The sequence below is a fragment of the Lissotriton helveticus genome, chromosome 1_1 (assembly GCF_964261635.1).
Source record: "Lissotriton helveticus chromosome 1_1, aLisHel1.1, whole genome shotgun sequence".
Classification (NCBI taxonomy): domain Eukaryota; kingdom Metazoa; phylum Chordata; class Amphibia; order Caudata; family Salamandridae; genus Lissotriton; species Lissotriton helveticus.
The window spans coordinates 38,926,848-38,947,324 of NC_136057.1; positions in this window are offsets into that span (position 1 = coordinate 38,926,848).

A 20,477-nucleotide genomic window follows, 5' to 3' on the forward strand; every position below is an offset into this window, starting at 1 on the left:
GGCGGCCCGACCGTCTACTCATATACTGGGTCTATCAGATCCTCGGAGCGCAGGCGCCACGTAAACGGGGGGCGTCTCGTTGAGGGGAAGAGCACTTCTAATTTGATGGGATTATGGTCTGATAATGTACGAGCCAGCGGGTGAATTTCCCGTACCCAACTCATTACCTCTTACCCCACTAGCCAATAATCTAGCCTCGACCAGCTACCATGTGCAGGCGTCACATGTGTACCCGCCTTCACCTGTGGGTTCCTGACACGCCATACATCCAACATTCCAAACTCTTCCATTACACATTTCAACATCTGGGCCACTTTGGGGGTACGGTGCGACAAAGGATTAGATTTATCCAGTTCCGCATCCAAATATGTATTGAGATCGCCACCCATCAACACTGGGGCCTCCTGCCACTCTTGCAGTACCCCACGCACTCGCTGTACACAGGTCATATCGTCCGCAATAGGGCCATACATATTCACAATGGTAACCGCTCGCCCTTGTAGTCTACCACAGACCATCACACATCTACTTTCTCCATCCGTATATGTGTGCAGAGGCTGAAAGTCCACCCCCCTCTTTATCAGGATCATGACCCCCCTGGCATAGGAAGAGTAAGACGCAGACAACCTGAAGCCCGCCCATCTACTGGCCACTCCCCCATCCGTATATTTGGGGAGATGTGTCTCCTGCAGTTATGCTTTGTTATTCACATGCCTATCTAAATACGCCAACACCTGCCTGACTTTTTTCGACGAATTCAGGCCTCTGACATTCCAGGCCTCTGACATTCCAGGTCAACAACCTACATGCATCCGCCATACTAAGCTAAACAATGATATCCAATTCTACATCGTCTTTTCCTGACAGGGTGTCTCGCATGCTGGTTCAGCCCTCTACTCATCCAACCACTCGCTGTGCGTATCGTGGTAAGCATGTGGAAAAACAATTTATAAATCATAAAACTTAAAATGAACGACAAACCCCCTGTTAGTCCCACCCACCCACCACCTCCCAATCAGGTTGAGATACAGTCCCATTAACCTCCCAACAAAAGTTATTAAACTCCATGTGAACCACCAGTCGGGGAGCTCCCGCTAGGGGAAGCGGGTCAGCAGCGAATACCCACACCGTGGTGCAGTTGCCGATCTTCAACCACATGCCCCGCCCCCCACCCGCCACTTCCTGTCAGGCCTTGTCGTATAGGAGCTAACGTCACATAGCGATCAAACCAACAATGCATAATAAGAAGGAATTGCTAATCATCCTATCCCCACTCCGGGCCTGTATTAGCATCTATAACACATACATGACACACCCCCATATTCTGTGAACACACTGTGCCATCTTGACGATGAAAGTTCGCCATCCACTTAGTCCGCATCGTTCAGACCAGAGTCTTCGGGTGTCTTTTCCCTCGTATGAGTCGCCTGTCTGCCCTTGCAGATATGCTTTGTAAATTTCAACGCTGACTTTGCATCAGTAAAGAAGTGCGCCTGTTCTTCATGAGTGATTTTCAGTTTAGCCGTGTAAAACATGTCATATGGCACGGAGGCCTCTCGCAACAGTTTTTTCACCGGCACAAACTCCTTCCTTGCCGCTTGAACTCCTGGAGTGTAGTCAGGGAAGAATGATAACTTGTCGCCCTTATACATGACCGTTTCCTTGGCCCTGGCCTCACGTAACACCACATCCCTGTCAGCATAATTCAAGAGACGCGCTATGATAGGGCGAGGCGGAGCGCCCGGCTTGGGCCTGGGCCCCAAGGATCTGTGCGCTCGTTCTACTATCATAACCGCGGAGAGCGCAGGGCCAAACAGTTCACGCAACAGCTCCTCTACAAATGTCTCCATTTTGGATATGGGTGTGGTCTCCGACAGGCCTACAGCGCCCTTCCAAATCCTCATTTTTGACGCTAATAACCGCCAGGATCTTTTCCATCTGCAGAATCTGCGTTCTGGATTCGGCCTGCGCATCATGCGCATCATGAGTGTCCGAGACCCGGTATTCAAAGACATCCAACCGGTGCTCGTGTTTTTCGACCTTTTTTTTAACCACATTCAACCCAGCAGCTAGTGCGTCTATTTTACAATCAATAGTTTTCATGCCAGCTCGGAGTTCCAACAATATAGATCGAGTATCATCCGCTGCATCGTCCTCCGAGCCCCCCCCTGCGCTCCCCTGTCGCCCATGCCATCCGCTGCTCTCGTGCTGCGCTTGTTCTCAAACTGCAACTTGGCCTGCCAAGGCTCCGATTTCCCCATGATAGGTGCCACTGCTGGCACATGCCTCAGAGTACCTCTATGTATATGCCTCAGCCTAAATACCAGCAGTCACAGTGAAGGATGCTCCCTCCACAGCACCCTATCTAACGAAGCTCAGTCCACTTCTCCACCTCGCAGTGTAAGTTTCCATCCCAGTCCCAGCACTTCTATGCGCACACTCTCACAGTTCCCGGCCCAGGCCACTCCTACGTAGCAGTGCAGGAGCTCAATCAGCCTTAAGCCATCCGATGAGCCGGCCTCGGAGCCCAGACATATAGCTATGTGCCTCTCTGCTCCATGGTTCACCAGGCCAAGCCGGTGTCTCCCCCCATTTGCACGGCAGCTCCCTGCGGCCACCCAGACCCCCCCCGACCAGCAAATCAGATCAGGGCTGGCCTGATGCCCCCAGCCAGAGCCCCCCAGCCCCTGGAAGTCAAACCCCAGCCCTCCCTGGGTCCCCGTGAGCACAAATATGGGCCTGCGACCCTCACCGGCCAGCGGCCCGCGCCACACCGTGCACCAGCAAAATGGCGCCCGGCACCAATCGCGCCACTCAGCAGCCCAGGCCCAGCCCAATCCGTCTCCCCACTTACCCCGTCCGGGCTCCTCCAGCCGCGCCCCTCAGAACAGCCCCGTCTCTGCTCTGCTCCGCCACACCTCGATGTCTCCTCGGGCCGCCGCTACAGGGGAGCCGCACTCAGTCCCCGACACTGCTCCCGGCCGCGGGCCCTCACCGCCGGTCACTGCACAGTCTCCGCCCTGGCGTACAGGATGTCTGAGGCCCCTTCACCGTACACGGTGCCCTCGTCTGGGCACACAGCGTGGCACTTCAGCCTCTCTCTCAGTCCGCCACAGTACGGCTCTCGGGTATTTCTGGCATTCTGCGCACTTCCAGGGGGTTCCAGCTCCGGATGTCGGCCCGTCACCATCCCTTCGTCGCCATTTTCCTCCCGAGCCTGCTCCGATCTCCAGGTCACAATTCCACCGCAATTGCACCACTTCAACCGCTGTGACCGCTCCGACGTTGATCCCGACTCATGAGCCGCATTCACACCGCGAATTATCTGTGGGTGGGGGCTCTGCAACAGGATGTTATTGCAGGATGAAGTTATCGGCTAGAGGAGCTCCTTCACAAGGCAGCCATCCCGCTTCGCGCCAAAGCCACGCCCCCCCAGAGAGACCATTCAAGTTGTAGGTGTAGCTAATAGACAGATAAAAACTCCTTTTACAAAACCAGTTGAAATAGAAATTGGAACCTTCAAAGACATGCATCGATTTGTGGTGTGCGATAGCAGTCCCGTTAATTTGCTAGGCAGGGATATAATGTGCAAGATGAACTGTGCCATATACTGTTCACCGGATGGCATAGAATTGCAAACTCCAGATGAAGATAGTTTGTATAAAATGACAATGCTCATAATTGAGGCAGAGCAGAATAAACTATTTCCTGTTTTTGACAGAAAAGATTTCTGTTGAATTGAAAGAGACAGTGAAGGAAAAAGTGTGGGATTTCACTGGAAAAGATTTAGGTTTGATGAAAGGGGTTGCTCCTGTGAAAGTTACAGTAAAAGAAGGTGCAAGTTACCCAAATATACCTCAGTATAAAATGACTACTGAAGTAATTGAAGGAATAACTCCAGTGATTGATAAAATGATTGAGCAGGGAATTCTGAGAGAAATAGAAAGCAGTCCTTGCAATTCACCAATTATGGGATTGAAAAAGCCAAATGGAACTTTTAGAATTGCGCAAGACCTGAGAAAGGTTAATATAATTGTTGTCCGATTGTTCCGAATCCAGAAGTGATTTTGTACCAAATTCCTCATGATGCAGAATGGTACACTGTGATTGATCTGTGCAATGCGTTCATTAATGTTCCATTGCATCCAGAAAGCCAACCAATGTTTGCGTTCCGTTTCCAGAATTGTATCCTAGCATGGTGTAGAATTCTGCAAGGGTACACCGAGAGTCGATCGAATTTTTAATCAGCTACTAAAGAAATTGTTAGAAAATCTGAGCATGCATGGAGAGTCTGTGTTAGTACAGTACATTGATGATCTGGATTTTTATTGATTGCAAAACCATTACAGAGACTGACAAAAGCAGATATCAGAGACCCCATTGTTTTGACCAAAACAGAGATGGAAGCATTTGAACAGCTGAAAACTAAACTGTGTGAAGCACCAGCTTTAGGAATGCCTGATTATGAGAAAGAATTTGAACTGTACTGCAGTGAGTGAGAAGGATGTGCTTTGTCAGTATTGGTTCAGAGACATGGAAAATTGAGAAAACCAATTGCGCATTTCTCAGCTGTTTTGGACCCTGTTGCAAAAGCTTTGCCAGGTTGTCTGAAAGCAGTAGCAGCTACCAGTATAAGTCTGGAGCAAAGTGAAGGAATAGTGATGGGATTTCCTGTGAGGGTATATGTACCTCATTCTGTGGACATTCTCCTCACTAGAGCCAAGACACAGTACATGACCAATAGCAGAATGACCCGTTATGAGAAAATAATTTTGGGAGCTGAAAATGTGACTATTACCAGATGTGTGAATGTTAATCCTTCAACATTGTTACCTGATACCATAGAGGCAGAAGTGAAAGGTGTGCTTGATCACACGTGTTTGGATGTTCTGGAGTATTGTACAAAGACCCGACCAGCCATTAGAGATGAACCTTTACCTGAATCAGATTTTGTAATGTTTGTGGATGGATCATGCTTGAGAACAGAGAGTGGTGTTCTAAGTGCTGCATATGCCGTCTGTACAGTGGCAAAAGTGCTGAAAGCATCAGGTTTGAAAGGAATTCATTCTGCTCAAGTAGCGGAGTTGATTGCTTTGATACGAGCATGTGAATTGGGAAGAAAGGTGAAAGTAACTACAGTGACTTATGGGCAGCTCTGGTCCCAAAGAGGTTATTTGCCCACTGCAGGAACACCTATTCGAAATGCTGAATTTGTGAAGACACTAATAGATGTGATACAGCTACTTGAGAAGATAGCTGTGGTAAAATATTCAGCTCACAAAAAGAGTGAGGATTAAATTACTCGTGGAAACAATTATGCAGATGCAATTGCAAAGCATTGTGCTAAAAGTCAAATTTCAATCAATCGAGAAAAAATAAAAGAACATGTTCCGAGTCCTTTAATGCTAACCACTGTAGTTGAAACTTGGCAGGAAGTGAAACAGATGCAGGAAGAGGCAGAAGCAGAGGAAAAGGATATTTGGTTAAAATCAGGGTGCAGACAAAGATAGAAATATGAAATTTGGGTTTACAAAGATGAAAGACCAGTAATGCCCGATAGCATGATCTCAGACATGGCCCGAATGTACCATTGTCAGGCCCAGATTGGTAGAGACGATATGATTCGTCTCTTTAGACAGACTTGGTATAATCCCAAGTTCAGGATGATTGCTGAGAGCTTGTGCCAAAGGTGTTTGGTGTGTCAGCAATTTAATCCTAACGGGAGAACTGTTGTAATTTGGGAACCATAGGACGGGAGGGTGGTCCATTTACAAGGGTTCAGATGGATTTTGTTGAACTACCTCCATGCAACTGACTCAGATATATTCTTGTGATAACCTGTTTGTTCTCTCAATGGGTGGAAGCTTTCCCCACGCGAAGAAACAATGGGTTGACTGTTGCTAAACTGTTCTTGCGTGAGATAATACCACGTTTCGGGTTCCCGGTGACGATTGACTCAGACCGAGGCCCTCATTTCCAAAATGAGCTTATGCAGATGATCTGTGAAGCTCTGGACATTCACCAGAAGCTGCATTGTGCTTACAGACCTGAGGCTTCAGGAGTAGTTGAACAGGTGAATGGAACAATTAAAAGCAGAATTGCAAAGATGTATCTGGCAAAAGGACTTACGTGGCCCGATGCCTTGCCACTTGTTTTAATGACACTAAGAAGCATACCTGACAGGAAAACTGGATTAAGTCCACATGAGATTTTGATGAGCAGGGTGATGAGACTGGCCTATGTACTTGTTGATAAGTTGTTGACAATTAATGATGACATCATACTGGATTACTGCAAAAATCTGTCTGATGTGGTAACTTCTGTGCTCCACCAGGTGGGAACTGAGTCAAAGTCCAAAGAGAAAAATCCAGCTCATGATTTAGTCCCTGCAGACTGGGTTCGAGTGAAAGTGCATCGCAGGAGAAATTGTGTGGTCCCGCGGTGTTCCTAACAGAGTAGCAGAAGATCAAGCTGAGTCTGAAGAAGACAAAGACATTGTGAAAATAATAATCAATGATACAGTTGAAGATACTGAAAGTGAAACTGATGACAGTGCATACGAAACTCCATTAAGAAAAAGCACAAGAAAAAGCGCTTGGAGAGTGGAGCATAACACAGTAGAGCCAAAGACTAAGAAAGTCTGCAAAGGAGACAACTGGCCTAAGGGAACCGGTGGATTGAGATTTAAAATAGTGAATAAAACAAAAGGACCAGAAGAGCAAGTGAATTAGATCACTAGCCAGAAAGAAACACTGGGAAAGAAAATAGAGACTATTCAAAGGCCAAAAAGAGTAAGACGTCCGAATCAGAGGTATAAATCGCCTGAGTGGACGTACATTGTCCTACCACCAATTGTTGAGGTTAATAGCATTTAAGAAAACCTGTACAACCCAAAGACGATTGGGAAAAGTGAGTGTTTTTAAAGTGCTCTTATTTCCTTGTGTTTGAACGCTTTATTAAGAGCAAAGAATGGTGAATAACAATAGACATCAGCAGGAAACAAAAATGTGAGAACAAAATCTAAGACAGGTCATTGCTAATATCATAACAGAAAAATAAAAGCCTTTTATGGGATTATAAGGTTATAAGGGAGGGGGAGGGAAGAAGGGAACAAAAAGAAAATAATGCTACAGCAGAATAATAACAATATAAAGAATAGCGGCAATACAAACTATGAGAAGAAACATTCAATCAAATAACCATATACATATGTAAAAGATGGTATAAAAATAGGAAAATTTCAATATCATCAAGTAAACAAATAGGGAGAGAGTATAAGTCCTTCAAGGAGGTTTGAAATTCTCTGATGTGGTATGATTGGGGAATGTACGAGGTAATTGGTCGCGATATGTGGTAAGGGGTAATCAATAAAGGTCCACATTACGACTTGGTTTACAAGAAGAAGCAAAGGCAACATCAAGTCTGTGAAAATGACATAGGGAGTTCCACCAGTGTTGCACTGAAATGCTTGAGAGGGATTTCCAGTTGGAAGAAATGTGTTGGAATGCGAGTCCTAGCATGAGATCAAAAAGACCATGGGAATGTGGTGGAAGATCTAAAGAGTCTGAGATACTGCCCAGAAAGAGATGTATGTATGAACAGGGAGTAGAAAGTGAGAAAATGCGAGAAAGATAAGACCATATTATGTTTCAAAAAGAAGATACAGGAGGACAGAGAAAAAATAGGTGGTAGAGATCAGCATTTAAAGAACCACAGGTCCAGCATTTAGAATCAGAGGAGGAGGAAAATTGAGACAGAGAGAGAAGAGAAAGATAAAGTCTAGGATATAGAAAGAATAAGGATTGTGTGAGAGAAGCAGAGCGGGAAATCTTCAGTGATCTAGACCAAAGCTCTTCCCAAAGAGTAACAGACCAACAGGCACATACATCAAAGCAAAAATCAGCCGTTTGCGATCGCAAAATCAGCTTATGGGATGCATGTATGGGTGAAGGCCCTCGCAATTTGAGAATTCGCAAAGGGGGCATGTGTGTGCACAACGTACGTGCATAGATTGATTTCAGGGGTGCAACAGGGTGTCCTTTGGACACTCCTGCACCCTTGAAATCGCATTCTCAAATTGCGATTCGCTAATTGCGAATCGCAAATTGAGAATGTCTTCCCATTCATTCCTATGGGCCTACATGCCCTTAGGAATGAATGGTGAGGTATTCCTTAATTGCGACTCGCAATTTGAGAGTCGCAATTAAGGAATGTTTAGAAATCACAAAATCTTCAGCGATTTGTTCATGCATAGGCTTTTGCGATTTCTTAATTGCGATTCCTTAAAAATCTAAAAATCGCAATTAAGAAATCGCAAACGCCTACAATGATGCATGTACCTGCAAATGCAATTATAATCATGTTCCCAAGAAAGTTCTACTTTGGTTTTTGGCACGTTCTGGGTTGGGAGAGGAGAAGAATTTATAAATTAAAGATGCTTTAGGAAGGGAAGAAAGGATAACAAGAAGAGGAGCTTGAGTAAGTAATAAAGTCAAAGAAGGAAGAGAGTAATAGCGATCAAGAATCGTCTCCATGAGAACAGAAAATGTATGTAAGAAAGAGTGAGGACAGTGGAGTAAAAGCTTAAATTGGGGGAAAGCACGGGGTGAAAGACCGTCAAAAAGCTGATTGACCCACGTAATACCTTTTAGTCTCCAAGATGTCCAACAAATGGGCCTATTGTTAAAAAGTATGAGAGAATTATACCAAATTGGAGTATTCAGAAAGGAATCCCGCGAAGAGAGCAGAGGCTATAAAAGAGAAGAAGCATGCTTAAACAGAGGAAGGGAAGTGTAAGGATTTGTGGTAGAGAATCCCAAAATATCTTTAAAAGAAAAGGGTAATAACAAAGTACGTTCAACATCAAGCCAAAGAGGAGAAAACCATCGGGATGCTTGTCGCAGAGAAAAAGATTTATGATAAAGACGAAAGTCTGGAATGTTAACACCACCATTCAATATGGCTCTACAAAGAGCAGTCAAAGAAATTCTAGATTTTTTTACCTTTCCAGAGAAATTTGGAAAGAGAGGAATAAATGTGTTTAAAATAAAGAGCACAGATGTGAACAGGTAACATAAAAAGGATATAAATAAGGATGGGGTAACAAACATTTTAATGGAATCGAGCCGACCCCACCAGGAAAGTAATAGGGGATTCCATGAGGAAAATAATTTCTCAATGCGGGATAAAACAGCATATTTAAGGCGATAGAAGAAGAAATAGACTTGGAAAACAAAATTCCAAGATATTTGATCTTTGTGCTATTCCAGGTAAACCAGTCAAGGAGAACATATGTGGGAGACAACTATTGGACAGGGGAAGAATTTTGGTTTTGTTGGAATTGATCTTATAGCCGGAGACGGAGGCAAATCATCAAACTCAGAAAGTGAAGGGGGAATATCATCTGCATATGCAGAGCGCTTTAGGTGATCAGCGCCATAGGGGAAGCCAGAAATCGATGTAATATTCCGAATGGAAGTGAGAAACGGTTCAAGGGCAAGAATGAAAAGAAGCGGAGAGAGTGGGCAACCCCGACGTACACCTCTTTGGAGGGTGAGGTAGGAAGAAACTTGACCATTCACAAGGACTGAGGCTTTGGGAGACGAATATAACAAAGAAATAAGAGACATAAATTTGGGGCCGAAACCATGCCAACGTAAAGAAGCAAACAAAAAAGACCAATCTACTATTTCAAAGGCTTTCTCCGCATCAACAGAAATAGCAGCTAAAGGAATTGAAAGGGAAGAGGCCTTATTCAAAACATTGAGAAAGAGCCGGGAATTGTCAGAGGTAAGTATACCCTAAACAAAACCGCATTGCTCCTTACCAATAAGATGAGGCATGATGGGATCCAAACGCAAGGCAAGTAATTTAGCAAAGAGTTTATAGTCAACATTAACTAATGAGATTGGACGGTAATTCTTACAATACTTGGGGTCACAACCATCTTTTAGAATCAAGCAAATGGTAGCATCTTGAAAGGAACCTTCAGCCTTGCAAGAAGAATAAAATGATTGGAAAAGTGACAGAAGTTTGGTTAATAAAAGATCAGAGAAGTGTTAATAAAACTCAACAGGAAAACCATCAGGGCCCGGTGTTTTACCTTTAGTGAGAGAAGATACAGCAAGAGAGAGTTCTTGAAGTGAAAGATCAAGTTCAAAAGCTTGAAAATTAAGATGGGAGGTAGGAGTTGTGGGTAATTTATCAAAATACGATTGAATAAGAGATGGGGAAGGAGGAGATTCCAGAGTATAGAGCTGTTGATAAAACAATTGGAATTGATCAAGTATGTCTTTTTCTTTAGTAAGGAGAAAATTGCCAGGAGAGTAAATGGAATCAGTAAGAATGCATTCTTTACGGGATTTAAGATATTTAGCCAAAAGTTTACCAGATTTATTGCGACCACCATAATAACGGGCGCTACTGCGAAGAAGAATAGAAGAAGCATTATCAGCCGTAAGTTTATTTATTTATTTATTATTATTATTTTTTTTGAGAACCTTTATTGTTACTTCAAGTAAATACACGCATGGGCCTACAACCACCCCGGCCGGCCACTAGTCAAGTCGTAAGTACAGCAAATCAATATAGAAGAATACAGCAGCCCGAAAATCGGGGTCTAATAAGTGTCCAGGATATAACTTGTATTCAAGCGTACAGTTCAAGATTCAGGATTCGAGAAGGTTCATTTTACAATAAAGAAAAACTCAGAATCAATGCCACACGGTCATACAAGGTCCTACAATAGCAAGCATAAAGCAGGAGATCCGCAAATAGTGCAAATACGTTTGAAGTATTGGGGGTAAGGCATACAAGTCAGGATAAATGTAAAAACAAACACGTTTCGTAGCAAAGCTGCACCCCACCCCTCAAAACGAAACATACTGTAGGAAACATGAAAAATGACGACACAAAAAAGGAAGAAAGACAAAGGGCCATAGAAACAAAGAAAGGACAAATTAACAAACCCCATCCCCCTATCCCCCACCCTGCATCCTTGCAGAAGGCTACGGCCTATCCCCCCCCCCCAGCAGCGTGCCTGTCGCCCTAAATAAGAGACCCGAAATATAGAAAAAGAAGAAAAAGAGGAAAAATGTGGGGAAGGGCCATCGATCTGGCCACCCGAACCCCCCCCCCCCCACCACCGCGCACAGTAAACATCCTAAAAGCAAGATCAGAATAGCCATGGAAAACATTAATCACCGATAGCACAATCAATAACATCCCCGCTGAGTGTCCCCCAAATCACCGTCAGCCAGCAATAAGTTCCACTATGCCCTAGACGGTCTCACCCCTGGCCTTTTCTATCAGTAGTACCAACATACATCCACTTATCAATCGGCATACAGAGCAGCATGGAGGGTCCAAGTGATCCGGGCGGACCGGGCAGTGTTGTTACTCCATGGGACTTCAGCCACCAAAACACAGCCGAATATGTGTGGCGGAAATCCAACTGTGTCAGTATCGACGCGAAAACATCCTCCAGTCCGAACACAGTCTCACCAGCCAAGGAAAGAGAATCACACCATCCGGTAAGTGCTGAAACGCCGCCGGGTCAGCCCAAACCATAGATCGATGTTGTTTCCCCAGCCGCCGAATAGATAAGTGCCCCGACGAGTCACTCACATGTACAACAGATCTGTCCAAAGCGATCTCATGAACCGGGTTTTCCAGCGTCTCCACGAACATAGGCGTAGCTGGAGCACTCATCACTGACGCAGAGGTGGGCACATCGGCGCTTCCTTGAGATCGAACTATGTCCGTGTGGAACGGTGGGACAACAATGGCGGCCATCCTTCTTCCCAGATCCCGGGCGTCCCGGATCAGGGTCATATGCAGGGTTGTTAGCGCAGCCAGTATATCTCTGGACGTGGGCTCCATCTTGTGTCGCCAGACCCCAGGACTCTCCCACACAGCACCTTCTCTGGCTGGATGTGGTCTGCGTAAGAGGGTGCCAGCCGCCATCTTAGCTGATCCGGCCTCGTTCTTCTCCACCTCACCTCGGGACCGGGCCCCACACCAGGGCACAACAGGATTCACCACGAGGACCCCGAAGGTCAAGGCAGGCTTCCCAGCGAAGGGTCACTAAAAGGCTAAACAAAATCTCCGCCGCTCCCTGGGAGCCGCCCGCCGAGTCCGAGAGAAGTCATTAGTCATGCCTGGACACAACACTGGAAAGGGGGCCAAGTATCGTGCACTCCCCTCGACCCTGCTTTACCGCACATCCCACAAGGCACTCCGCTAGATGGACTGGGTCGGCACTGTCGCCATCGGCCCATCAGATCTCCGGTGCCCTCCGGCCGACTCCCCACTTCCACCAGAGGCCGCTGTTGTCGCAGTCGCGGCCGGCTACTCTACTCACTCGACGCCCCGGTCCCAGCTCTGTGAAGGCCGCAAAACAGTCGGGGACATTTCCACGGGTCTGCCGCACGTAAAAGCCTCAGGAGCAAACGGTCAGTGAAAGTTGTCCTTCGCCTACTTAAATATGCCGTTACGGCTCAGGATATTTGCCAGGATGTATGCGCGGGGTGAGAAGGCTCACGGAGCCGAGCGTCTATGCAGCCATCTCGGTCGCCAGCTTGGCTCCTCCCGAGCCGTAAGTTTATTAAAGTTAATTTTATCACGGAGTAGTTCCGGTGACATACATTTATCTGAAGAGGTGTAGAATTGATGTTCTAGTTGTTTTATATGTGTTAGGGTAAGTTACCGTTTCTATAGAAACTGTCTCTTTTTTTTGGAAACAAAATCAATAATAAAATCACTTGCTGTAGCTTTATAGGAATCCCAGAGAATATAAGGAGGCGTATTAGGATCAGAATTAAGTTGAAAGAAATCATTGGTAAAAGAATGAAAGAGGGAAGAGAAATTAGGGTCTGAAAGAAGAGCACAATTAAAACGCCAAAGAGAAGATTTGGGAAGAGGTGATAGCAAATCAAGGTCTGTCACAATGGGAGCATGATCAGAAATAACTATAGGTTCAATTGAGGAAGAAAGTAAGTTCTGAGACAAGGATATAGATAAAGATATAGTCCAGTCGAGAAAAAGACGCATTGGGAGGAGAAAAGAAAGAGTAGTCCAAAGTGTCTGGATGTAAGAATCTCCAAGAGTCAATGAGATGTGTTTGTGAAATGGTGTCAAGAAATTGTTTATGAGACTTGTGAGGAATAAATCGAGGTGTGGATTTGCGGTCAAGAAATAGATCCATAATTTCATTAGACTCTCCACCTAACAGAAATAAGTCATTTTTATGCTGAATACACTTATTCGTAACTAAAGGCCAACATGTACAATCAGGCAGGGTAGGACCATAAACATTAAAAACAGTGAAAGGAATTGAGTTAATAAGTAGATTAGCAAGGACCATCCGACATCAGCGTCCTTTTCTTCTGACAAAAACTTGCATTTCAACTTTTTATGAAGTAAGATGGCAACTCCATTCTTGTTATTAGAGGGGGAGAAAAGAACAGTACCTACCCAGTTTTGTTTTAATTTAAGGGATTCAAGGTCATTAAGGTGAGTCTCCTGCAGAAGGACAATATCAGGGGTAGAGGAAGCTAAGTGAGAAAGGACTCTCTGTCGTTTAATTGGATTAACAAAACCTTTTACATTCCAAGAAAAAACTAAATATTAAAAAGGAGGAGGTGAATTATAACAGCATGCTGAACAATATGTATACATCATATAGTCAAAAAAGAGACAAGTAGGAAAAATAAGTGTAATAACATCAAAAAATACACAAATGTATGCAAACAGTTGATAACCAAGAAAGGAAAAAAGTAAGAAAGAGCTGAAAAAAGGAAGAATGAGTAAAGAGAAAAGAAAACTGTAGATAGCATCAAGAAATAAGAAGGATATGAAAGAAAGGGAGGAGAAGGAAGAAAGCAGGAACAGGGAAATGCAAGAGAAGAAGAGACAGCACATATCCAAAAGGATGACTGAAATGAACATACCTGAAGGGAAAATACAAGAGGGAAGTGGGGTAATGGCGACACTCAACAAGACGGACCGCTCGAGGAACAGGAAACCAACCGTGCCAGAACATGAAAACCCGAGGAGAAGGGCCACACGGGTAAACAGGTCAAAGGGGACGGAGTTATGTGGAAATATCCGATAACAAATGAGAAGAGGAAAGCAACATTAAAAAGGATCAACATGATGAATACATCAAGCAAACATTCAAATAACGTATTCAAAATACAGTTATAGTAAAATTAGCAAGAGACATCAACAGAGAATCTTCAAGGAGAACAAGAAAATGAACAAGTACAAATGATGAGTCAATCAGCCAGTAGGAGGAGTAGAGGTATCCATGCCACTACCAGATTGAATGTGAATAAAGTTCTTAAGTTAACCGGGATCTAGGAAGGTCCATGTTCGATTCTGATGAATAACTCTAAAGGTGCAAGCCGTATCTAGCACCAAGAGACCTCAAAGGCGCACGGAGATTCAAAAATTATTTTCTTCTAGTCGCGGTAGCATTGGAGACATCTTGAGAGAGAAACACTTTCTGACCAAGCCAGGAAACTTGAAAGTAAGTCTGTAAATTTCAAGAAGAGAATGATGACTACGCAGTTTTGTTGAAGCGGATGAACGAGGACGAAGTCTATGGGCACTTTGAATACTGAGAGAAGTAGTGGATGGCATATCCAATAATTTTGGAAGGAAAGAAGTGAAGAAGAGTAAAATGGTGTTGTTTCCAGGGCTTTAAGCGGTGTTAAAAAAAATGGGGGGGTCTCTTCAAAGGGGGTGTTGGATGTAATTCCGAGGGCAGTTTAAAACACCTAAGCAAAAAATCTGCGTTTAGCATAGTGTTGCGCCCAACTGGTGTTATGTTGTTTCTGTCATTGCATGCAGATATATAATACAGCAAGTATCTTTACACCAACAACAAGCCAGGACTATTGGCTTTGTCAATGGTTACTAGTTCCTTAAAATACAAAAGCAGCAACCATGGCATTGTCGAATATAATATTGAAAATACTTCTGTTAAAAAATGATGAGACAATGAAAGAACGTTAACCTGTTCTTTTAAACTTATTTCATAGCCTTCTTTAAATGAAGTGTTTTCTATCATTGCAGCGTGGGCGTTTTACTTTTTTTTATCTAACAGAATCCCTTCTGTACGTTGAGGCAGGAGGAGCGCCATATGCTTGAACACCCCTGACTGCCCCATTCTCATTCAGTAAGTGGCAATCAGCCCCATACAGAATTTCAATGGGCGGGAGGGGCTGCTCCTGTGCTCCTGGAGGAGTGTGAGGCCGTTCCAGCAGCGGGGGTGAGGCCTCTCACAGGGGAGCAGCGCTGCTCCCTGTGATGGCCACAATTACAGATAACAGGGTAGTGACGTCCGTGGAATTTAAGGACGGTTGGTCACTCTAGTGTGCGAGGCGCCCTTGGCACCTCATTACAGCGCACTGGGGAGCCGCGGTGCACAGTTTGGGAACCACAGGCTTAGGAGATAAACCTTGATAATAGCAAGACTCCTAAGCGATAAAAATCGCCGCAGCTCGGCGATAAAAATATCGCCGCTAAACCAACATAGTGATAATTATCGCTAGTTGTTGGTAATATGCCCCGAAGATCGCACATTTGACTTTCGCCGGCTATCACCAGAATTTTCCGCGGTGTTAGTGCGTTATTATCAATGCGAACACATATGTGATAGTAAATCCTGTAACAGCCGGCGGCAGTTAACATTACCACGTGAAAACAAGCGTTGTTTTCACGCACTAATGTGTGCCTTGTAATTAGGGGAGGGGGTGGATTCAGTTTTATTTTCCACACCCCCATGTTAACGCTGCCGAATGCTTGATCAGAGCAGGCCTTGGCAGTCGTACGATAAACAAGTTTATTCCAACTCTTTTTCTCGCAACGCCTGTGTTCGTGATAGGGTCTTTTCCCCTCCAACCACATTTTGCATGTGGTTTGACGTACGCCCACTTTGCATGTCATTAACTTTCTGTGCGGCAGACATGCAAAGTGGTCTTACAGCAGGCGTTGTAATGACGTTTTCAAAAAGGTGTGGGGAATATTTACAAGGATAGGCAAAACATTATCGCCGCTTTTATCGGCAGGAAACTGCCGCTACAGAGGCGAAAACGGCCTTGATAATATGCTCTATGAATTGCAATAGAACGTAATGTTAGATATAAAGACATCTAACATAGGTTTCGATTGGAATTCATAGAACATATTATGAAGGCGATTTTCGTCGCTTTATCGGCAGTGTCCTGCCGATAAAAGCGACGATAACGTATCACGTCTTCTTCATAATATGCCCCAAGTATCGCCGCTTTTTTGAATAATTGTGCTGAGAAAGCGGCGATACTTCAGCTTGTGAATAGAGCTCTTTTTGGTACAATGAGTTAGTTCTGAAAATAACTTTTTTTTTTATTTTGTATTTTTTTTTGACAAGTTTTATATTGTTTTTGATTTTTTAAACTGAAACCGAAATTTTGAACTGTGAAACAGGAACAAAATAAATTGAAAAAAAATCATCTGTCGGAGCATTGATGTTCATTAATTCTTTTTTCAATAGGAGTGAGGCTCTGCTCTCCGTACACAATAATTTCTGAACACAAGTTTTATTTCATATGCACTGATGGCAAATATGGTCTCAAATCCAACTGTGCAGTGGATGGAGATGCAGGTCGTCCTCCAGATGATGTGCTGGCCACAGCTGGTGGTAGTTGTGTTGCCAGAGCTCTTGTAGATGCCTGTGCAAATTTCACAGGATGCACTTGTCTGACATGCCTCATCATCGTATGTATCGAAAAGGAATACTTTTTCGAAGGATTTTCTCTTGAAGGAACTGTGTCACATATTGTGCAAGTAACTTTCGGGGCATTCACTTTTTTTTGTTCCTTAGGATAAGTAAAAAATTGCCAGATGAAAGGTTCCTTCCTTTTTGTTAAAGGTAGTCGATAATTTTCCTCAGATTCAGAAGATGAATTCTGTGCGGCAGACATTTCACCAAACTCTTCGGAAAGATGTAAAAGGTTCTTCTCCCTTGAGAGTAAAAAAGATAGTGAGGGAAGTGGGTGGGGTTCTGGAAAATTCCAGAATAAAAACTACTATGAACCAATAGGAAGTGTTGTTTTCGAGTCACATGGCTTGACATGCGCGCATTAGGACGTGTACGCGGTGAGAGTACCCGGTCACGTACGTCATTTGGAAGTATCGGTCTAATTTAATGAAGTTTCAAAACGTGAAAAGGAGGAAAGGTAGACACTCCCTGATCTTGTACACCTTCTCAGGGGGCCCCAAGAAGAATATTGATGAACAATAAAAACTTTTTTATTCTTAAAAAAATACCGGGGTGCGCGCACCCGGTCGCGCACGAAAGTATAAAAAGACGTTCTCCGACATTTACTGACAAGTTTGAAAACGTTAAAAAGAAGGAAAGGTAAAGACTTCGTAAACCTCTAGAGATTTACAAGGAGTCCCTAAACAATTCTGCCAGTCAAGAAAACTTTTTTATCGGATAAAAACATTTGCCGAAATTCATTGATAAAACTATAGGTTACAGTCAAGATATAGTTAACAATTAGCATTTAAAAAACCTTTGAAATTCACTGAAAAAAACATAGGTTTTAAACAGGTTATAGTTAGGAAGTAGCATTTACAAAACCTATGAAATTCACTGAAAAAACCATAGGTTTGACGAACAAGTTACTTACCTTCGGTAACGATATATCTGTAAGAAACAGTAGTTAGTATTAGATTCCTTACCTTAGAATATCCCCAGGCGTCAGTCTGGATCCGGAAACTTTTGCGTAGCAGTACCCCTGCGCGTCGGTAGGCGTCGTCTGCAGGCGTCCCCTGCGGCTCCGCGTCGTCGGCGTCGTGCGCCGTGATGACGTCGCTGGAGTATATAGACGCCGCCTCCGCGCGCTGACGTCAGTTCTTTGCACACAGCTTTTCCGCGCCAGAACACGCAGAGCCATGTGAGAACCAACACTGGTGCCATTTGAAACTAGGGCCCTGAAAGGGATGTCCCTAACCCTAGGTATCAGTTCGCAGAACGGGGAGGATGGGCGGGGCGGTAAGGAATCTAATACTAACTACTGTTTCTTACAGATATATCGTTACCGAAGGTAAGTAACTTGTTCATCTGAAAGAAACAGGTTAGTATTAGATTCCTTACCTTAGAATAGATACCCCAGCAATACCAACCCCGGTGGTGGGCCTGCGAACCAATACAACCTACACCAGAAAGTCCTGGAGGACCGAACGGCCAAAGAAGCCATCCCTCCGGACTTGACCGTCCAGGCAGTAGTGCCTCGCAAAGGTGTGCAGCGAGGCCCACGTGGCCGCCTGGCAAATGTCCTGCAAAGGGACTCCCCGGCCCAGGGCAGTAGTAGCCGCCGTGGCCCGAGTGGAATGGGCCCTCAGCCCAACAGGAGGCTCCTTCCGAGCCAAAGAGTAGCATGCTTTGATGCACAGGACGACCCACCGAGAGATGGTCCGTTTCTGTACCGCCCTTCCCTTCTTCTCACCCACGTAGCCAACAAACAGTTGGTCATCCACCCGGAACTGGCGTGTGCGATCCATATAGAATGAAAGCGCACGTTTTGGGTCCAGACGATGGAGCCGCTCTTCATCCTTTGAAGGATGCGGAGGCGGGAAGAAGGAGGGCAAGGTGATGGACTGCCCAATGTGAAAAGCAGAGACCACCTTGGGCAGGAAAGAAGGTCTGGTCCGAAGAACCACCTTATCAGGATGAACAGACAAGAAAGGAGGTTGAACAGAAAGAGCCTGGAGCTCACTCACTCTCCTGGCAGAGGTGATGGCTACCAGGAAGGCCGTCTTTAAGGTGAGAAGACGGAGAGGACAGGAATGAAGGGGCTCAAAGGGAGCGCACATCAGGAAAGTCAAAACCAGGTTCAAGTCCCACTGAGGCATCACGAACGGAGCTGGAGGATACATGTGCGTGATGCCCTTTAAGAATCTTAACACAATAGGGGACTTGAACAAAGATGGCTGATCAGGTAGCCTCAAGAAGGCGGAAAGGGCAGAAAGATAGCCCTTGATAGTGCCCAGGGCAGAGCCCTGCTGGGCAAGGGAAAGGAGGAAGAGGAGAACCTCAGATAGAGGGGCAGAAAGGGGATCCACAGCCTTTGCTGTGCACCATGCCACAAATCTGTTCCACCGGCAGGCGTATACCGACTTTGTGGAGGGACGCCTGGCTGCCAGAATGACATCACAGACTTCAGGAGGCAAGTCAAATGGCCTCAACTGTCGCCGCTCAATCTCCACGCATGGAGGTGGAGACTGGACAGGTTCGGGTGGAGGACCGTCCCCTGCTGCTGCGACAGAAGGTCCTCCTGAAGGGGCAGGCGGATCGAGGGACCGACCGTCATGCTGAGTAGCTCGGGATACCAGTACCTTCGAGCCCAGTCCGGAGCCACAAGGATAACTTGGGCCCGGTCGCGCCTGATCTTCTTCAGCACTCTGGGCAGAAGTGGTATAGGCGGAAAGGCGTACAACAGACCGCAACTCCACTCGCGCCGAAAGGCGTCGCCGAGCGAGTGCCGTCTTGGAAACTCCAACGCGCAGAACTGATGACATTGCGCGTTCTCTTCTGTGGCGAATAGATCTAACCAAGGCTCTCCCCATTGCTGAAAGAGGCCTCTCGCCACATCCGAGTTCAGACGCCATTCGTGATCCACCGAGCACCGACGGCTGAGTTCGTCCGCCCTGGCGTTCAGAGAACCTGCCAGGTGTTGAACCGTCAGAGTCACGCCCTGACGTTCCAGCCATTGCCAGAGGCGCAGAGCCTCTTGGCAAAGGGTCCACGACCCCACACCGCCCTGTTTGTTGCAGTACCACATGGCGGTGGTGTTGTCCGTGAACACCTGCACTACACTCCCGTTGACAAAGGGGAGGAATGCCTTCAGTGCCAGGCGAATCGCCCGCAGCTCCAACATGTTGATATGGAGCCGGGACTCCGCCGGAGACCAGAGGCCTCTGATCTCCGCCTCTCCCAAGTGGCCACCCCAGCCTTGGAGGGACGCGTCCGTCACAACCACGTGCTCCGGCTGGGGAAGGGAGAGGGATCTGCCCCTGACCCAATCGCGGTCTGTAAGCCACCACTGCAACTGTCTCGCAGTGCCCTCCGAGATCAGGACATGGTCGGATAGGTTGCCCTGATGCTGGGCCCACTGAAACTTCAGGTCCCACTGCAGAGCCCGCATCCGCCATCTGGCGTGATGCACCAGAAGGATGCAGGAGGCCATCAGCCCCAGAAGCCGCAGCGTCAACCTGACCGAAACCCGGGATAACGGCTGAAAGATGGGAATCAGAGCCTGAATATCCCGGACCCGCCGTTCCGGGGGATAAACCCGAAACTGCGCCGAGTCGAGAACCGCTCCGATGAAAAGGAGCTTTTGAGAGGGACACAGGTGTGATTTCGGCACATTGATGGAAAACCCCAACTCGTGCAGGAGGTCTGCCGTCATCTGAAGGTGGTGGACGAC